This window comes from Mirounga angustirostris, unplaced genomic scaffold (assembly GCF_029215605.1).
Source record: "Mirounga angustirostris isolate CCGP_5_RB_7025 unplaced genomic scaffold, mMirAng1.0.hap1 SCAF_2, whole genome shotgun sequence".
In the NCBI taxonomy this organism is placed as follows: Eukaryota; Metazoa; Chordata; class Mammalia; order Carnivora; family Phocidae; genus Mirounga; species Mirounga angustirostris.
The window spans coordinates 68,341,555-68,363,065 of NW_026991710.1; the positions used below are offsets into that span (position 1 = coordinate 68,341,555).

General features: G+C 39.1%; 1 protein-coding gene across 2 annotated transcripts in view; it reads left to right on the forward strand.

Moving 5' to 3' along the window:
• Nucleotides 1–9,038: 9,038 nt before the first annotated feature.
• Nucleotides 9,039–21,511, forward strand: part of ARHGAP24 (Rho GTPase activating protein 24) — a 511,960-nt gene continuing 499,487 nt past the window's right edge. The window contains exon 1 of one of the 2 annotated variants that reach the window (XM_045880833.3): nucleotides 9,039–9,234. The gene's annotated coding sequence lies outside the window, so the exon portion shown is untranslated. The remainder of the gene's footprint in view (nucleotides 9,235–21,511) is intronic. The other variant, XM_045880832.3, reaches the window with a different exon arrangement.

Genomic DNA, 21,511 nt, shown 5'->3' on the forward strand with positions numbered 1-21,511 from the left:
CTTCATAAGCAATTTAGAACTTCATAAGCAATTGAAGTTAGAGGTTAAACTGAAAAGACTTTGTTGTTGTTTCAGGCTTTCCCAGTATAGTGTTCAATCCAGAACATTTTTCCATGTTTGCAAACTGATTTTCAGAAGATTTGATACTATCACTAAATTTCTGTCATTTATTCATAAATAGTGAGTGTTTTTTCTATTATCATACAACTCAAAACCAGAGATTCTGTGCAATGCATGCTAAAAAAAACCTCACATGGTAAGTACCTGGACAATATTCCCATTAAATATGTTTATTGTCTTCTGGTCTATAAAGCAATGCACTGGGAATTTTAAAAAAACAAATAAGCATAAAGACAAAATGTCAAAATGTCTTTACATACTGGTTAAAGTCAAGGCTGGCTTCTGTCTAAAGCAATATTATTTTACCATATGAAGAGTGAAGTCTTGTTTGTGAAGATGATGCTAGTAACTTTCGGAGGCTAGATATGAGCTGAGGAAAAAATTCTGTGTTGTAGCATTATTTCTGCATTACCTTAGAGGGAAAAGGACAGGTGTACTCTAAACCTTTTTAATTCACCCATTCTCAGTGGTTGCGTATAAATTTCATGAAGGCACAGATTACATTCAAATTGACTTTGCACAGGCCTGCATTTGGGAGGTGTCAAACACTTTCGGCCTGTGTAAAGGAGCCATCCACGTACATAGCGACTGGCTACTTCCTCAAGTTTGCTTACTCCCCCCAATATTATTTTTCTTAAAAAATTGCCAGCATTGGGCTTAATTACACTTCACTCCTAATTCCTTGTAAAGTGCTGTAGTATCTATAGCAGTTTAAAGGGACATCGGTAGGGATATGGATAAAATTTACATTAATAAGGAACACTTACGTACTGGTTAAAGTCTAGGCTTTAGTCTTTAGGTTCTGAGTTTCCACCCAGTAGGATCAGTGGAAGTCCCCATCCCCACTGAGCCTCTCACCTACCTCTCATAAGATATGGACATCTTATGTCTCCTCCTTGGGCCTTATTGCTCTTTTCCTGCCACATATCTCTGTGCCAGTTTGTGCCCGCTTACCTGGTGGCTCTAGTCTGCCCCAGGGTTGGACGTGGAAGGCCCAGCTGGGTTCGATCTTGCTGTGGCTGCAGATTGCTTGTACAGATGCTGAGCACCCCTTGCTCCCAACTGAGACAGGAGACGCTTTCTCTAAGCTGATCTTAAAATTATTTTATTGGGCTTCCTAAAGGGTGATCACATTCTCTGTCACTTGTGTGTTTGGTTTTGAAGTCCCCTTTCTTGAGAAATTTGGAATCATTTTCTCCAAGTTTGATTCAGAGGACCTTTGAAGGGACTCATGTGATGTCCCATCCCAAAGCATCCTTCTCCCTTGAAAATGCATCAGTATCTTGGGCTGAAGTCTTGGGAATTTACATCTCATGGGATGATTTCCACTAAAGCCACTTAACAGTTTCTTTTACTGGTCTCTCTGTTCATGAATAAAGCACATGAGGCAGAAAGTCCTCCACTGAAGCATCTATGATGGATGGAGAAAGCCCAGCATTCTTAGAAACCCGACCATTTGTCCTCCGCAGCCCCAACCCCAGTTTAGACCACCTTACTCCCAGCCTAACTTCTCCACTCTTATAAAGTCAGCCTTCACAAACTTGCTTGCTACTGTTTCTAAACTTTGAAAAAGTTGAGAAATTTGAGACAAGAAAATAAATGGAGAAGATAATAACTTTGTAGTCTTATCTTTTTTATCTGCTCAATAGCCCACATCTTTAAAAAATGTTAATTTTAATTCCAGTATAGTTAACACAGTATTATATTAGTTTCAGGTGTACAATATAGTGGGTCAACAATGCTATACATTATCAGTGCTCATCATGATAAATGTACTCTTAATCCTCAGCACCTAATTCACACAGCCCCCCAACCACCTCCCCTCTGGTAACCATCGGTTTGGTCTCTATAGTTAAGAATCTGTTTCTTGGTTTGTCTCTTTCTGTTTTCCCCCCTTTGTTCATTTGTTTTGTTTCTTGAATTCCACATATGAGTGAAATCATATGGTATTTGTCTTTCTCTGACTGCCTTATTTTGCTTAGTATTATACTCTGTAGCTCCATCCACAGTGTTCAAATGGCAAAATTTCATTCTTTTTTATGGTTGAATAATATTCATATATATATATATATATATATATACTGTATCTTCTTTATCTATTCATCTATCAATGGACACTTGGCTGCTTCCATATTTTGGCTACTGTAAATAATGCTGCAACAAACATAGGGTGCATATATTCTTTCAAATTAGTGCTTTTCTTAATAGCCCACATCTTGAACTTCCCTTTGGTCATTGTCTTCTTGGAATATTCTCCCAGTTTATTTTAAGAATCTTTCAGAAATCACATTATTTTTATTGATTTCCTAGAAAGTTTGTGTTTGGTAATTTTCCAAATATCAAGTAACTAATTATCCCCGATTCCATTCTTTACATAATCAGCCTCTGACTATCTTTTCTATGTCTTAAAAAGCAAACCTCAGGTGCCTGCGTGGCTCAGTCGTTAAGCATCTGCCTTCGGCTCAGGTCATGATCCCAGGGTCCTGGGATCGAGTCCCACATCGGGCTCCCTGCTCTGCGGGAAGCCTGCTTCTCCCTCTCCCACTCCCCCTGCTTGTGTTCCTGCTCTCGCTGTGTCTCTCTCTGTCAAAAAAATAAATAAAATCTTTAAAAAAAAAAAAAAAGCAAACCTCTAATTTTAATTTTTCTTCAGTTTTTACTTCAAGATCTTAAAAAAAAACCCAATACTCATTTCTCAGGAACTAATTTTCAAGTTTGTAAATTATCTAAACCACTTGGTGTTCTTTCTGATATTTCTACCTGCTTTTTGCCCAGCTCACTATTCATGAGCATCTCCAACTGAAGGTGAAGATAGAGACAAGAGGGAGAGCAGTTATTTTGCTATTTCTTGGAAACTTGAATAAAAGGTTTGGTAGGATAGGACATTAAAATTAATACCTAAAATAATATTTTAAATTGGTCTGTAGGAGGATTACAATCTTCCTTCTCATCAAAGAATGTAATGATAACAATTATTGTCAAGTACTTGGCCAGTATAAATGATAATGAGAGAGAAAAACTTTGTTATCCTTTGCATAGGAAGATGTTGCTGCTGACACAGAAGTGAAAATCATCCAGAATTTGAACTCAAATGGCTTGGATTCAAGTCTTATCTGATCCTTCATTAGCTTATGTGATCCTGAACAAGGCATATATGGTGTTTCTCTCTGTTCTCTCTTCTGTAAAATATAAGTAATGACAGATTTTTCATGGGGCTGCTACAATGAAAAGACATCACATATAGGAAGGCATTTTAAAAACTGTAAGGGATATTTCTATTTTTTTTCTCATCATTAATGTGTTAATGAGTTTGATGCATTTATACTTTCTTCTTTAGTTTTCACACAAGGTAGTTTACTAAGTTGATGGTTATGTCTGCACTCTGTAACACTAAAACATTTTATTCTCCTTGATAACTCCACTGGTTTTAAGTGACTTAGAGTAATGACCTCAGCCCCAATTCTCTAGTTAATTAAGATACAACCCAAACCGGGAAAATAATATTTGTTCACCATGGGATCACTTGTGCCTAGGATCCATGTTCATTGGTAGTCTTCATAGGTCAGCTGAGTATCTTGACTCTATATTTTCTATCACTGAGTCAAAAAACCATAATGAGGTTCTTCTCTAAATGCAATTATCTGAAACTAGGTAAAGCAGGCAATGCAGAGGCGAAGAAAAATGGAAAAGGAGGCAAAAAAGAACATCCATTACTTAAAGAGCTTAGAATATGATGAAAATAGGATGAAAGGAGGATTTCCTAGACAAATGATAAGGCTTGGAATATACATGACATTGTCGTTAGACACATGTAAAAGACCTATTGATAATTTACTTTGCTTGAGTATAAGGCATAGGAAAGTTACACATAATTAGGTAGCCATAAGTAAGTGATTCTTGGGACAGAATGGTTTTATTTCAATGGTAGTATTTAATGTTCTACAAAATGCAAACTTAATGAGAAGATTCTGACATGAGAATGAGCTTGCAATCCACAAAAAGGTATGGGTATTGAGAGTAAGCCCATTTTGCTGTTACGCAGGTACTCGAATGGAATTAGATTTTTAAATATTTTAAGTTTCATCCCAGTTTTATATTAAGAGCTGAGTCTACAAGTGGGAAATTGCATGTTTGGAAGAATGCTTCACTTTATGGATGTGCATGTGTGACATGAGTGTGCATGGTGTGAGTGTTGTGTGTGTGCGCATGCGTGTGTGTGTGTGCGCGCGTGCGTGTGTGGGCTCGTATGAGCATGGACGCCTGTTCTCATTGGTTGGGTAGAGAAAGGAGTGAGGATGTGGTGAGCTGACGTGTGAATGACGGGAAAATGCAGGCTATCTTAGAGAAATTGTGAGTCAGTCAGCACAAGCACTAGTCTAGTGGTAAGTGAGAGATTTAGAAATGGCAACCGAAAGTATAAAGCAGGAGATTTTTCTGGGAGCTGACAGGGGGCGGGGGGATTCTGCATATCTTAGAAGGGAGAGTTTAGTTCTTAAAATCCAGTAAACTCCTGAGTCTCCATCTAAACAGTATCAAAGAAAACTATTTTAAATGGAAACTGAGGTTTGAATTTGGGGCCCAGGCAAAAGAAAGCCTTACTTTGGTTAGTAATATGTTTCAAACTGTTATATAAGATAGAGACACACAAAGAGGTGAAGAGTCACTTAGACATATTAAAAATGTTAACAATACTTATCTCTGAATGGTGATATCATGGCAATTTTTAATTTCTTCTTTTTATGCTTTTTTGTAGTTACTAGTTTCATGAGTTAATATATATTAATTTTGTAATTAGGCAAAAAAACAACAAACACGATTTTGAAAATAAATTTAATCATGGATTTTTTTTGGGGGGGGTATGATCTAATCCAGGAGTCTAGGGGATGATGGAGTGTGACACAGACTACCACCAAAATATACCAATTAAATAAAAGTATAGTGATGGTTGATACTATGCTCCATGCAGGATCTAAACGTGCTTCACTTTTAAAGCCCTTGACTGGGGCTCCTGGGTGGCTCAGTCAGTTAAGTGTCCAACTCTTGGTTTCAGTTCAGGTCATGATCTCATGGGTCATGGGATCAAGCCCCACGTTGGTTCTGTGCTTAGCAGGGAGTCTGCTTAAAGAATCCTTCTGGGCGCCTGGGTGGCTCAGTTGGTTAAGCGACTGCCTTCGGCTCAGGTCATGGTCCTGGAGTCCCAGGATCGAGTCCCGCATCGGGCTCCCTGCTCGGCAGGGAGTCTGCTTCTCCCTCTGACCCTCCTCCCTCTCATGCTCTCTGTGTCTCATTCTCTCTCTCTCTCAAATAAATAAATAAAAATCTAAAAAAAAAAAAAAAAAAAAAAAAAAAAAGAATCCTTCTGCTCCTCACCCCAGTCATTCCCTCTCTCTCTTTCTCTCTAAGATAAATAAGTCTTAAAAAAAAAAAAAAAAGGCCCTTGACTGATAGCAGGAGTGTGATGTGATGGAATTACAGAGTCAGCAAGGACTCCGACACCATAGTAGCCCTTCTCTCTTTTGTACTTTCTCTCCTTTATTATCTTTCTCACCCGGATTTAGCTGGATTATTTTGGCCCCACCATTTTAATGTAGTAATTCATCCCCTTTCCCTGAATCAGGTGATCCATCGTTTTGGGGATGGTGGGCATGAAACTCCTTCAAATCTCTTCCAGCCTTATTTAGTTAAGACAAAATTGGACTTTTTCAAAAAGGAACTCCTACTAGGAAATAAAAAGAAAAAACAAAACCAGACATTTTGAAATAGACATGTTTTAAAGCACAGCCTTCTATCTTAATACTGAAATCAGATCTTGGCATGTTCGAGTACCCACACAAATTCTGCATTGTTGGTGAGAGCCTGAAGGAAATGTTAGGATTTTGGCAGTTGTTGACTATTCAGTTTTGTTACTATGTTTTTTGCCCTCTTAGGAATGTATGTTTTCCCAAAAGAAAACATAATTAAAGAGTCCCAGTATCTGATATTAACAGGCAAGTGGGTAACATGACAATACATTACTCTATGCTAAGGTCTTCAAAGAATCTGGCAAGGAATCTGAAATTTTTCAGGAAAACTGAAATTTTTAAAGCAGGAAAGTGTTTTAAAACACATTTTAATCTATATGTGTTTTCTTTTCCTTTTTATTTTATAACTGGAAATTTATACCTCTTAATTCACTTCACCTATTTCACTCCCCCCCCCCATGTGGTTAATAGTTCCCTTTGACTTAGGAAACATTAGACAAAGTGATTGTACAAATTCTTGTTGAGGTTCCTCTAACTAAATTTCAATTAGTGGCCTGACAGAAATAGCATCCGGGAGGCTTTGTCTAGAGATGCTCTTCTGTCCTTGACTCTGGCAATAATGATCCTCAGATTTGTCCAAATGTAGTGAGGCTGTTATCTTCTTTCTCTCCTTCTGCTCCTCTTTCTTCCCTTTCTATTGCATTTCTAGGTCCCTGAAATCCTCCTGGTCCTAGAGGTATTAAACTTCTCCCTTATAAATCTGAGGTCCCTCAAACCCTGCCTGCCTTTTATACTGACTTTCATTGACCCTTCTTCTGAGGATATCTATAACTTAGGAATCTTTAGGAAAGTTAGCCCTTACTCTTGAAGCATTTGTGGGTTTTGTAGAGTTTCTCTCAAGCATGCTTTTAACTCAGTATCGAGCTGACTGCTAAAATTCAGCTTTAAGTGATGCGCTGGGTAAGTTCTCACTAGATGCTCTGGGAATTGAATGACAGACACCATTTTCCCTGGAGTCTGGATCAGTCACATCAGCACGATCCTTTGGTTAGACTCTTTCACATCTCTGTTTAAGAGTTTATTTCTCCTTTAACGTTGCTACAATCTGTCTGAGGGATGTCTTCCAGTCCCAATTAATCCAGAAGAGAGGAATAACACACTGCATCCACTGAACAACCAAGCATTTTTCTAATTCGGGTTATACTCTATTGTAACAAAGATCTTTGCTCAATCTCTAGGGGCTTCTAGAAGAGGAATACAGTGACCCTGGTCTTTCTGCAGAGAAGTGAGAGGGAAAGCCAGGGGCTTTGGTAGATATACTTCCCCCATGCTTAATCCTCAAGTGAGAATCTTCCTATCCTTCAGGTGTACTGTCTAGCTTAAGATAGTCACACACATTACACATGTCAGCGAAGTGATGTCAAATGGAAAGTGTGGAGACAGTCAGGAGATGTGAAGGGCCAAGTTTGGGTACAAGGCTGTGTCCAGAGGCATGTCTTAACCTTTTGGATTAGGGACTACCCTGTAACCACCCTGAGTTTAATTTTTTATTGTCTTGAGTCTAAATTGCTTGGGGTAATAATTGTTAGGTCCTGAAATAGGTTACTGATGTGATAGTTTCCTTGTCTTTTTTAAATGTCACGATCTTGAATCATACTTACTGACACCTTCCTGAGGCTTTTGAGTCCATCAAATGTGTGCAGATTTCATTTTGGTTAATTTCATTGTTTTCTGGCTTTCATCTAAAATTGCCCACTGGCATTTCCCTGCCAAGGTGTAGCTGGAACCCATAAAGCCATATTGGTTGATAAAGGTCATTTAGTCCTACCAATTAGAAAATAAGCTACATTGCTTCTGGTTAGGGATTCCACACACATTTTTAAAAAGGAAATGCCAAAAGAGAGGTTTTTTTTTTTTTTTTTTTTTTTTTCCTCCTTGCAGAAGTTAATTTGATTCATTAAAGGGCTGAGAATTCTCCAGCCAGAAAATCAGTTTTTTAATGGGCATCAGGTTGGGACAGGGCAGATCACCAAGAAGAAAGACTCCAAGAAAGAGGATAAAAGAGAAAAGAAAAATAAGTGTCTACATAAGCTTTTATTTTTGTTGTTTCTAAATTTGCATGTGTGCTCTTCTTCCATAGTACTGGAGATTCCTAATGAGAACACTCTTATTTTGTGTCTTAAAGAAACCTAGTGATGATTTTTAAGCAATCGAAAGCAGAGATCTTTTATAAAGCTTTTTGAAGTAATTGAGGTGGCCTTCCAGGTAACCCATATTGTAAGATCTAGATTTGAAATAGGCATTTTTGGTGGTGGTGGGAAGAGAGGGGGTTGCATCAGCAAAAATTTTACTGTCTTCTCTGTCCCTTCTTTCATACTGTGCAATTCTGAGAGCTCTTAAACCGTGATAAGGAAGTGAGTATGCTTTGCGTTTCTCTAAGGATCTAACTGAGGGCATCCATCTAAATAAGCATTTCTAGGAATGCAGGTTTAATGACACAGGTAATTCTGATTGGAGAAATAAGATTTTACAGAGAGAGCCTAGGGAAGCAAATAAAATCTGCGGTGGGGTTTGGCCAAAGAAATGCAGAGCTCCTGGAGGGCGGGAGACATGTATTTTCCATCCTTCTCCGAACCCAGAGCCCCAGATTTGTGACTGGTACGTATCTATGGTACACAAGTAATGAACTGAGTAATGTCAGTTGCGGAGGGACAGAGGCAGGGCAGGCTCTGCCTGGTCGTGGGGTAGCCCGGCGCCTGGCTGTGTCACTCAGGCTCCGAGATAACCTAGGGGTGAGACGTAGGGCCAGGACACGGCTCCTTCCGGCCTCCCCCATAGTGCGGCTCGAATCTTCTGAAGCTGCCAGTTGCCAAATGAAATCTGAAACCCTGGGCTGCGTCTGAGGGTTGGCCCCGCTCAGTTGTTCCAGCCTCTTGTACTGTATATTTACACATTCACACACAATCACTCTTTCTAACTTCTGGGACTCTTTGCGCAACTGCTAGGATTTCTCAAGTGCATGTGGCAACTCAGCCCAGCTCCGGGGGAAAGCGGCGGGGCTCCGGAGGGTCTCCAGGGCCGGGGGAGCTGTCACGACTGCGGCGGGGACAGGCGAGGATCGAGGCGCGGGCGGTGGGGGGGGGAAACACCCACAACTTTCCACCCCAGCCGCAGCTCCTTCGGCCGCTGAGCATTTCCTCCCGAAACCACAGCTGCGGAGCCACCAAGTGCATGGGGCGCAACACTTCCCCTTGTTGTGGGAAGTAGAGTAGCCGTCCCTCCCCCCCTTTTCTTTTCCTTCGGCTTGTCCTGGGAGCCTTTCCCTTTGGAGCAGCCGCCGTCCCGCGTCTGTCGTGTGCTCCGAGCAGGGTAGGTAGGTGACGCTGCGCCGGGGTGTGCGCCGGGGCCACCGCGGGAGGCTGAGATGCGGCCCGGGGCGCGCGCGGGGGCTGCAGCCACAGCTGCCTGCGACAGGGAGGGGAGCTGCTGGGGGCGAGGAGGGATCGCCGGAATCCCGTGCTGGTGCAGTGGTGTGTGTGTGTGTGTGTGTGTGTGTGTGTGTGTGTGTGTGTGTTGGAAAACAATTTTTATTTTTAAAAGGAAGAAAAGATGTAAGCTGGTAGTATGTGTTTCTGGCCTTAAACATAGATGGAATTTATAAAAATCGTGCAGTTCAACTCCCTTACTATCCATCCTTCCTTCTCCATCCAACCGCCCCCCGCCCCGCCCCGCCCCTCCTTCCCTGTTTGTCTCCACTAGCGTCTTGCGAGAGTTTCCTAGATAACAGGCACACAGAGGTAGGTTTTAATAATGAACTCTTTTATTGCCAACGTAAAATAATAGGGAATCTTTGGTGAATTTTAAGCCACCCCAAAGATTTTGTTTAGATTTTTTAAAAAGTAACTTTTTGAAGACGTTTTCCATCCTCTCTTGAGTATAAATAGGTAATATGTTGTCATTTAAAAAAATAGCGTGGGCTGTATTTCTTTTATAAATCCCCAAAAAGAAGGGGAGATAATACTCTTCGAGAAATATTCTTGGAGATATTAGGTTTTCAATACCAACTAGTAATAGGGAGCCCAGACTCCCTCTATGTAGTCTAGGTCTATTTAATTCATTTGAATTAAAAGATAATCTCCAGACTATTGTGTTTCCATCATAGTTTTTGTTACTTTTTTTTTTAAACCTTAGCAAGACATCATCATTTCATCTCTTTCTAAAAAGAGGAAATACATAAGTCATGCTGGATATTTGAAATATAAAAGTTGTAAGAGGTTTGCTTATGCATAAGTAAAACAATGTGTGTTGCTGTGTCTACTAAGGAAGACAAGTTAATTGAAACCTGGAGTATTTACAGTACAGTTAAGAACTTTACTCCATTACTGAGAAGAAGATGGACAGACAGATTAAATACAATCTGTCCCCTGATTCTAATTAGAACTCAAAACCAACCCTTAAGGGCAAGAATGGATGTTGGTATTAAGCTGGGCATCATAAAACACAGAGAATTAATATATTAGGAAAAGCCAGAAAAGAAGTATAAAGCCACATCAGACTTGTTAAGATCTCGCTCTCCCTTTTAAATTTCTTAATACTTCCTCTTCTCTGGGGACATTTCAACTTCTAAGGGAGCCCAGTAATACAATTCCCCTTTTTATCTTTCTTGAGTGCCTGATCTTTAGGTAAGAAGTCAAGGAGTCCATTCTTTAGATCCATTACTGAGTTGTCAGAGAATTCACGTTAGACATCTTGGAGGACTGAAATACTGGCAAAACTTTAAAATAAATAACATTCTCTTCCCACTCAGAGGAGGTATGTTCTTAGGGGAAGATCTTTAAGTGGGAATAAGGGATAAACTATGAGTTTTTCAGATCTGGAATTTAGTTTGGGGTATGTGTGAGGAATACACAACTAGTGTGATAAAGAGAAGGAGAATCTGTAAATTTTTTTCTGCATCTGAAAGTCTGTTGAAACTCAGTCTGTCCTTGGCTTTCAACTGTATTATTTTGTTTTATTACTTAATCTCAGGGATTTGGGATTGAAAGGTGGATGGTTTCTGAGTAATGTTCTTTTGTGCTGTGTGTACTGGTGAATTTGAATCATTTTGAAAATGCAGCCTGATAGTAAGTGAAGAAAAACTATGTTCTCGAGAAAAAAAAAATCACTGAAGAAGAAATAGGACTGTACCCTTCCAGACAAGAGTATAGGTTTGAGTGTAAAAGAGAAAAGTGTTCTGGGCTTAAATTTCCAGTGAGGTCCTTTCGGGGTTTTTCTTGGTATAGTAATAGCCAAAGCTCTGAGAATTTTCACCGGTCAGGGCTTTATTTACTGTGTGATCTTGGACTCTCTAGGATGGAGGGTGGGGGGTAAGGGAAAGGGCAGGAAGGGTAAGGAATGTGCAACAGGTGGTAATAAGTGGTTCGAGTCTGATTGCTTTGCTGTCTTGGCCAAAGCTGAGTTGGTGTTTACCAACAGTGCCTTAGTAGTATTGTTGTGACCTTCTGGCCCATTCCAGTGTGTTTTCTTTCTGGCTCGATTAGTGTCTGGGTTGGTTTCGTACGGCAAAGAGCAAGCAGAACTGCTGCAAAATCCAGACCATGCATTTTGTTTCTGTTTTTAGTGTTAGCAGTGCTGTAGGATCATCTCAGTTACCTGTAGTTATTTTCCTTTGGTATTTCTGGCTGGTAATAAAAGGTTCTTTCCTGGTGAGTTGAGCTTATGTAATGCTGATCCCTTCTTTCCACCATGTGTCAATTTTTGGTAAAGGTGAGAGCTTTGGGGAAAAAAGATGGAGGGGGTGAATAGAGCCTCAGCTTGGAGGCCAGTGGAAGGCACAGCCCCTCAGTTAGTCACACCTGGTTGGAGGAGGTTAACGATAAGAAGAAGAACCTGAGGCATCCATTCCACAGTGGTCACATTTTCCTGAGAAAAAAAGCCCCCACGATTTAAAATCCAGAGATGCTTGTTTACTCTTAAATCCATGGCTAAAGGACTAATATTTCTCCCAGATGGAGAAGGGTATTTAAAAATAAAATTGTAAATGGTCCACTTTGCCATGAAGTTAATGCTCTTCATGTGAAGAGTTCAAGCCTCAGACTGAGTCTTGAAATGGTGACCCGTCTGGACTTCGCTACTCAAACTTTATAAGATTATGATGGTTTCAGTGGCTAAGTAGAGGTACATTTGGAAGTGGGGGGATTGTTCTGATGAGATACAAGGAATGTTCAGTTTTCAGAGGTTATTGTGTACATGTGTGCTTTTAAGCAGCATCTACTCCCAACCATGGCATTGCTACAACTAATCTTTATACAGGACAGATCTAATTGTGTCAATCCCTTGTTCTAAAACCTTTGATGGATCCCGGGATCCCAATTATCCTACAACAGTAACTCTAAGCTCTTTAGTATAGTGACTGAAAGCTTTTAAAGCCCTTCCTTTTTAGCTTCTTTTTGCTGCACAAGGGCTCCTCATTGTTCACACTTCCGATTTTTTGCTCATGGATTTCCATTCTCCAGGAATTTCCTTTGCCTGAAAGTCCATTCTTGGTGGTCCATTTCAACTGGAACTTTCTCTGGGTGAACTTACCCAGTTCTATGCAGGAAAGATAAATCATTTCATCTTGTCTGCTTTCATGGTGTTTTGAACATACCTCGAATAATTATTTTGAATAATTTTTATTATTAAAATATTACTACCAATCAACTATAGTGAGTTCCTTAACAGTTATATTGGTGGTGGAGGACCCACCTGCATCCTAGTGCCTAGCCCAGTGTCTGAAACATATAGTAGATATGTGTTAATGTTTCCTTAATAAATGGGCAAGCCAAGTTATGAATGAATAAAGTACTGGTGGACTCCAATTTATCCAGATAGTTTTTTTCCCCAAAGGTCCCATTTGAAAAATATCTATTTGGACTCAGAGTTCATTTTCCAAAAGTAACAATACTACAAAATGTAATTCACTTTCTAGACCAGCCCACGCATGTCTATTTAATTCCTATAATAGATGAAATTTGTGCTTTTGAAATGATAAAGCAAAAGCAAAGCAAAACAAAAAACTACTTTGGGATCATCTTTTTCTTTTGAAAAAACACAAGGCATACTCGAGTTTAAAGATAATAGAAACAGTTCTAATAGATACACATTTTTCACAATTGTTTTTTATATGATACTATAAAATCTGTAATCTATCAAATCCCAGTGGGAGGTGCTAGTTTGGCTGTGAGGAGTAATAATGGAGTTAAATTTAGAGATTCTGCTGCCTGTGGATGGGCAATAATTTTAATTAATCAAACAAAATAGAAATACTAATTTTGGCTATTTAATAATTATCTTGAGTGCTAGTGCTTGAAGGAAGTTGGATTTAATTAAAGGAGAATGTGGAGGTGGATGGAGAGGAGGAAATTCAGAAGGGCATCTTTTTTCATGTTACTGATTTTTTATTATATGGGTTTTCTTTTCATCTCATTTGAGCACTTAGGCCAAATCCAAAGTTTCTTCCTGAAAAAATTTGTCTTACTCTACAGTTATTTCTGCTGCCTGACATGTAGAAGGGGGTTGCTCTCCATTTGAACCAAAATACAAATGGGCTTTCTTTCATTTTCCGAGCAGTGTTTCCTCTGGCACCTGCATGCCTCTACATAATTTTTCAATCAAGAATGCATCATGCTTGTGTTTTAGTCACCAGCCAGGGACACTAAGCTCAAATTGTTCCTTATGTAGTATCTCTGAGAAGAGTGGAAGAGCAAGCATTGATATTTAAGAGTAAGAGTCTACTTAGTTTTCTTGGGCGCCTGGGTGGCTCAGTTGGTTAAGCGACTGCCTTCGGCTCAGGTCATGATCCTGGAGTCCCTGGATCCAGTCCCGCATCGGGCTCCCTGCTCGGCAGGGAGCCTGCTTCTGCCTCTGACCCTCCCCCCTCTCATGTGCCCTCTCTCTCTCAAATAAACAAATAAAATCTTAAAAAAAAAAAAAAAGAGTCTACTTAGTTTTCTAACTCTTCCATGCTCCCTATTTTTATCAAATTATATGACCAGAAGCTTACCTATTCCACTCACTTTACAACACCTTTTCATTAGATTGTCTTCATCACACCGTGCTTTATTGTAGTGCCCTAGATTTTACTGAGTCAACATAAAAGAGATAGGCTGCATGGAAAATATCTCTGCACTTTTTGTTACGTATTTCAATATTCCTTACATAAAGATCTCCGTAAATTCATTTTTGCTTTTACTGCTTTAAAAAGTGTGCCTCTTCTGATTAACTAGTGTTGTTTCTTCTGTTAGAAGAAAGGAGACTAAGAAATCACCATGTTTCTCAGTTTGGCTTGTCACCCAAGAAGCTCAGAACTAAATGTGATCCTTAGTTGTACCCTGGTCAAGGTCTTCTTATGACACAGTTTGCATCTTTTTATGTACCGATCATTCCATACCCTTTAAGTTAACTGAAATCCATTATGGAAATAGATTGAATTACCTTCATTCTGTATATTTCTTACTCTTTTTAGACATGTAGTTTAATATTTATAAGTCTCTATTTTGTAACTTCAGTTTAGTCTTTTAGAGCCAATAATTTTTCCAGACCCTTTTTTTGTATGTGTGATTTCTAGAAATATTCTAGGTACTGTTTTTGTACGCCCTGATGATAAAATAGACTCACCCCAAATATTACATTTCTTGAAAAACTTAGAAGAGTCATGTCTGAATAATTTTGAAAATAGATATTTAAGACCAGACATGTGTGGTTTTTTTAAATACATGTATTACAAATGTATACAAAAGTTCCCTTAGGGATATTTCTGAGAAACAGAAAACTTTCTTTTTGTTACAAATGAAATCTATCAATAAATTGAGGTTTATCCCTATTATTGGGGTTGTTTCCTGACCATCACATTGAGTTTTCAGAAAACAAAGTAATGGGGGCGCCTGGGTGGCTCAGTCGGTTAAGCGTCTGCCTTCGGCTCAGGTCATGATTTTCCAGGGTCCTGGGATCGAGCCCTGCATTGGGCTCCTTGCTCTGCTTCTCCCTCTCCCTCTGCCTGCCGCTCCCCCTGCTTGTGCTTTCTCTCTGTCAAATAAATACATAAAATCTTAAAAAAAAAAAAAAAGAAAATGAAGTAATTTTTCAAATTTCCTGAGGAGGGGAAATAGCTTTCATTTTGTCCTGAAATTTTTTCTTTCTTTCTTTGAGTCTCACAGGCTCTCATAATGATAGTCACTCTAATGAATTAAGTACCTACTAAATACCAAACACTCCATGAGATGCTTTTACCTATATGATTTGTAATTCTAGTAGTAGTTAGAAGTGATTAGTAATTCCAGCAGTAAAATCTGTTCTCTCTAATTCAGATATTACTATTCCCATTACATGAGAATGTTTGGGCTTGGAGAGATAAAGAAGTTCACCTAAGGTAACATAGAAGCGATAGAGAGTCATGAACCAAAACCATGTCTGCCTGCTATTTTTACTGTATTATCTTCCTCTTGGTCCCAACATGGTCTCCACAAACTGGCTTTGGAACTTTCTTATGGCTCTTTCAGGTGACAGTATTCTTGTGCTGATGAGTTGGGGCCCCTGGGGTGAGTTACCACTATAAAGGTTCTCCTGTGAGAAAAGAGACTCCAGCAGCCTCAGACTGGTAACTGAATCAATCTGTAGTGATCAGCCTGACCAGACAATTTTCTGGTGAGAAGTAAATAGAAAAGGTATTACCCATGGGGTTTCAGTGATCTATCCCCATGACTTAATTCCCATATATGGGGCATATACCCCAGGAACTCCGTGAGCAAGAGGTGGAGGTAGAGGAAGGGGAAGGTACAAGTAGTCCATGGTCTGAGGACTGGAGACCCAACTTAGGAAAGCTGAAATGTAGCAGGAGAGGGTGATTTTGCTGGAGGGAGCAACTGAGAAGGGGAGAAAAGTTGAGGTGGTGGTAGTACTCACTGGTCACACAAAAGTGAAATGAGCAATAAGGGAAGTGATTTCCATGCCAATCTTTCTCAAGGAAGGACATTCACTATAGAAATTGTTGAAAGTCATCTCACTCCTCTTTGTAAAGATACAAAACGGACTTCTCCAACCTTCATGAGGGGTCATCTTTGATTGTTTCATTCTTTCCCACACTGGTTTAAAAATGTCTCATATGAAGGAACTTCTAGCAAGAAAAGATGAGCCAGAGAAGTCGAGAGATCCTGATGTTATCTTGTTGCACTTCATTTCATAAACCTAGAATTTAGCTACATGAGTACCACCTTCAGAGTTTCATTTGGTATTCAAATCCCATTATGGTTTAACGGTTATTATGAAATAGTCAATACAGTGTTGATGATTTTATATAAAGGCATCTATGGGGTATACAAAAGGCCTCAGCCTTCACATAATTGTGATTTGCTGATTAAAGACTACATCTTTTGGTAACAACTTACAGTTTCATCGTGGAATAACTTTTCTGTGTCTTCGGGATTAGGTTCAGGGTGACAGGTTCCATGGTGGAGCCTTGGTTTCTGGTCCCTAAAGACAGGTGGAAGCCACAAGGAATTGTCTGGGTGAGGAGTTCTGAGAACTTCTGCACCACGGATGGAGCTGCCAGAAAGGATGGATGGGAGAAGGACAGTAGCAAGGTCATAGGATAACCTGATATCCTCAGAAGGCAAGGAATTAAGAGAAAAGGCAAATCCAGAGACAGCACTGGGAACTAGAAGCCAATGGAAGGGAGCCATGTATGGTGTGGCAACTGAGAATTTGGTCTCTGTCTAATAATAGATAACAATTATTGAAGCCTTATTATGTGCTTAGTTGTGCCAAGCCCTTGTCATGGGTCATCATCCCCTTTAATCCTCACAGCTCTCATGTGAGTAGGCCCTATTATTATCTCACTCTTTTATAGATGGGAAAGCTGAAACTTGGAGAGGCTTAGTAACTTACCAAAATCACACAACTAAGTAGTAGATCTGGGATTCAAAACTAAAATATCTCACTCTGAAGGAGCAATCTTTGTCATTATGCTCTGGAATTAGGCCTCTGTTCCAACATGGCTCTGAAGTGCACAAACCTTGTGACCTTGGGCAATTTGCATTAATCTCGAACCACAGATTTCCTCTCTGTGAATATGGGCATTTGATAATACCGCCTTCATAACGTTATTATGGGTTTTTAATTTATGAAGTGAGCAACGCTTATAAAGAGACTGGAAGGGTATCTGGCAACCTGGTAAGTATCAATGCATGTTAACAGTTATTATTATCAAATTAAATGATGAACATGGGAATCCTGCACAGTATTTTTCAGAAGGTGGATCTTGATCTATCAACGTTCATAAATCAAATTTGTGGTTCATGACCAATGTTTCTTTTTAAATGAAGAGGAGTAGAAAAGGATGGAATGGAATGGGAAAAAAATCAGGATTCGTTATAATAAAAGTAAGAATTGTTTCATATGTTTTAATGTCTGTTTTGTGTATATGGGCATCTCACACACTGGGTAAAAATGAAAAAATATATTTCTGATTATTAACTTCCAAAAAAACATATTGTAAAAATCATTTAAAGTAGCATTTTTCTAAGTGTGGTCCAGGAACCAGTAGCTTCAGTTTCACCAGGGAACTTGTTAGAAAGGCACATACTGCATGGAGCACTGGGTGTTATACAAAAACAATGGATCGTGGATCACCACATCAAAAACCAATGATGTATTGTATGGTGACTAACATAACATAATAAAATTTAAAAAAAAGAAGAAGAAATGCAAATTACCGAGTCCCACCTGCACCCATTCATGTGTGTTTTAACAAGCCCTCCAGGTGATTAAGGACAATTATGTATTCAAAAGTGATGTATTTGGAATTCATGAAAAAATTAGGTAAGGCTACATGTAAATTAAGAGTAGTTAAGAGTACATGTTGTATTATATTGACTAAGGATTTGAATTTTCCACAGAATGCCATCTTGTGTTGGGTGACTTGTTTTCTGTAGCTGTTTCCCCAATTTTTTCTACGCTGCCTGCTCACAGTGCAGGCGGGTAAGTCCCATAGACGTCAATTAGTTTATATGTAGGACATTGAGTAGTTAGATCCTGTGTTTTCTTCTAGCACTACAAGATTAAAAGTTAAAATTCTTTGTGAGTAGCCCTGAGCCCTGAATATCTAGGTTGTGTTCAATTTGAAATGTTTTAATGATAATAGTCCAGATGCCTGAACAGCTACAAAATTAAGAATTAAATTAACAACTCATAAAAAACTGCACTCAATATTTTACTAATTGAGGTATTTATTTTGAAAAGCACATGCAAACAAGAAGACATTGACAGTCTAGTTAATGTAAAACTAATACTGATGATAAAAAAAATCCTTTTGGTAGAAATGAAAGTGATAATAAATTTTTGTACTAGAATATTTTCCCCCTCAAAGGAAACAGTGAAGGTGTTTAAGGTATTTATGTATCATATGCCATTACTGTTAAGAGAGAGTGGATGCTATTGCATTGACCGGTCTTTGTTCATTATGGTGTTTAATGTAATTTATCGTTGTATTTTGTTTTTGGTAGGAGGGTGTGTTTACTCTAAGACTTAATATACTCTTTGAAGACACAGCATCCAAATTCACTAGAAAAGACTTGACTTTCTTTGACATTTAAAAAAAAATAAATAGGGGCGCCTGGGTTGCTCAGTCGGTTAAGCTTAAGCGGTTAAGCGTCTGTCTGCCTTCAGCTCAGGTCATGATCTCAGGCTCCTGGGATCGAGCCCCATGTTGGGCTCCCTGCTCAGTGGGGAATCTGCTTCTCCCTTGCCCTGTGCTCCCCCCTCCCCCAACTTGTGCTCTCTCTGTCTCTCCCTCTTGCTCTCACTCTCTCTGAAATAAATAAATAAAAGCTTTTAAAAAAAATAAGTATTCCTTTGGATTTTTAAAAATTTATTTAAAAATTTTGTTTTCCCTTGGATTTTTGAAAAGTAGCTTTTCAATGGGTATCTATTAACATTTTAAGTGTTTAGTGAAGTGTGAAAATATTTTTCAAGACAAAAGTGTCAGGAAAAGCGAAAGTTTACTTTCTGGCTCACCACAGGTGAAATTTCATGTTTAACAGTAGCTTGAGAGGTATTTCCAAAGATCCTTTCCTGCTTTGCATCCTGTGGTTGGAGAGGAATGGAAGCGGAAGAAAGGGGGGAGGTTGTGGGCTGGATCCTGCTTCTGGTAGTAATTAGCATCTGTGAACTCAGGCAAATCATGTTGTTTTTCTGGACTTTAGTCTCCTTCTTGGTAAAATAAGGGGGTTGTAATAAATACATTCTAAGATTGATCCAACCCTGAAAAAGTTTCTCTTGCTAAATGGTCATGTGTTCTTTTGAGCAATTTTAGTAAGAATGTGGCTATGTGTATATATTGGTAGGGCTCAAAGAATAGATGTTTGACTTTATGGAGAAGTGAGGATCTGGAAGCCTTATAGATTACTTGACAAAGTTTAGCTTGACCTTTCCTTGACAAATTTCATGTACCAGTGGGTTGGTTTTCATCAGCTGTGGGGTTGGGGGCATGGGTGATACCACTCACTAGGTGGCATTTGAGAATGCATGAGGGTGTTCTCGGTCATCACAAAGATTGGGTGAACTGGTATTTAGTGTCCAGGGGTCAAAAGTGCCACACGTCTTGTAAAGTGTGTGCCAGTCCCTCACTACAAAGAAGCTTCCCTCCTGGAAGCACAAGAACATTCCCATTGGGAAGTAGCAAATGAAGTTAAAGGATTTAGTTTTAGCTCCATATTTTATAAAGTCATCTGGGAAATTGGAAATGAAGTTGTTGTACACTTTCTGTGGTTTCAGTAACACAAATGCAAACAATATCTATTCTTCGATGACAACTGGTGTTTGTGATGCATGGGGAGAGAATAGCCTCCAGCTCCCTACACTATATATTGACTATGCAGTAAGAAAAGCAGTAAAAAGCTCAGCTTTGTTAGTATGGTGTGCAAATATAACTGGAAAACATACTAGGAATAGTTCCTTTGAGTATGGAGTTACTAGTTTCCTCATGACAGCCATATTTTTAATGAAATGGCTTATAGAAGTTTCCATTCAATATAAGTAGACATTTCTTGGTCCAAATAAATGTTCTAATTAAGGCAATAAATGCATAGATTTGATTCTTTATGATGAGAAATACCACCTGCCTAACAGTTCTATACACATGATGATGAGTGACATGAGCACTTCTTATTCACCCTCTGGCCTCTTCAGCACTTGGATTGGCCTTGCCATATTCCAGGTCAGGTTAAGGATGGACTCCATTTATCAAGAGTGACTCATCCAGGGCAACCTCAGGAACTTCAGTAACGTTTTCAAACTTGATGTGAACTTTGCTTTGGAATCACTTAAATCACAGGATCAGTTCATTAAAATTATTCATCTCTTTTACCTTCTTGCACTTGTCAAGTCCCTGGTTTGTTAATGTGATCTGTATGCTTTTAAACTATTGCTTATATTCAGCTCTTAGACATTGTGAGTATAGAAGGTGTTGTATGGATAAAACTGGTGTCTAGCCAACCAAAGCCAGCTTGTTATTTTCCAGGAGTGAAAGGGAACCCCTGCTTTTCCTTTCTTTGGCGAATCTGGGACTTCATCCCTGTAGGAGAAGGGGGGAAAGGGAAGTGGAGTTGAAATGTGTAACTTTTCTTTGCCTATAAATTTGGTTAAAAAATTAGATTTCAGGAGAAGGTTGAAATTACAGAATTAAAAAAATCATTTTGGCAATCTTTCATGTTCATTATGCATGCTAGGCCTCCACAATTAACAAAAGTTACATGCTACATTCCCCTTGGAATGAATTTTTTGGACATCAGAACAAAAACCCACTTGGCAAATAGCTATAACCATTCTACTTCAATTTGATATGGAAAATGAGTTCAAAGTGAGTTAGGCCACCTCTGCTCTGCAACAAGAAGGGTCCTAGTTAAGTACCATATGGCAAAATTGAGAAAACAGTCACTCATGATTTTTGGTGTTCGATTGTTTAGGTGTGGAATTGTGGCTGAGAAAAAAACAAGTGAATATGTAACCACAATTTTAAAAAGCATTTTTACCGAGGCTAGATTAACCCCTAAAGGCAGCTGAAAAATATACCACATTAAAATCAAGATGTAACTTATAATACTTTCTGGTTTTAGTTACATTTTAAAGCAAATTCCTTGTGATAATATTAATTACGTTGAACCCATTTAATATGAATGTTCTCAACACACTGTAGAGTTTCATTCGATTCAGTCCTCAAACCCACACTACAATTGTACATTCTTCTCTTATTATATTATGCTGTTCATATTTTTGAAGAACAATGAAATAAGTAGGCCTGATGATAATAAAAAGTTAAAGGATTTTATACAGCAAACAAAAACAAGAATTAACAAAAAACTGGTTAATCTCTTTAAGTGCTGCCTTACGAAGTCAAATAATCACTGAAGGTGAGAAAATGGGGTGGGGGGAAGGGGTGGAGAAGAGGCTTCAGCTCAGGGCAACTGCTGTGTAAAGCTGAGAAACAGGGAGCCTTCTTTCTGTGCCTTGCTTTTATAACCTCTCTGTTTGCGGTCCCATCCTCTACTGTTTAATGTGTGGAACATTCCAGGGAGTATCCTTAGCTTCCCTGACATGAGTCTGTGCCTGGGGCTTGA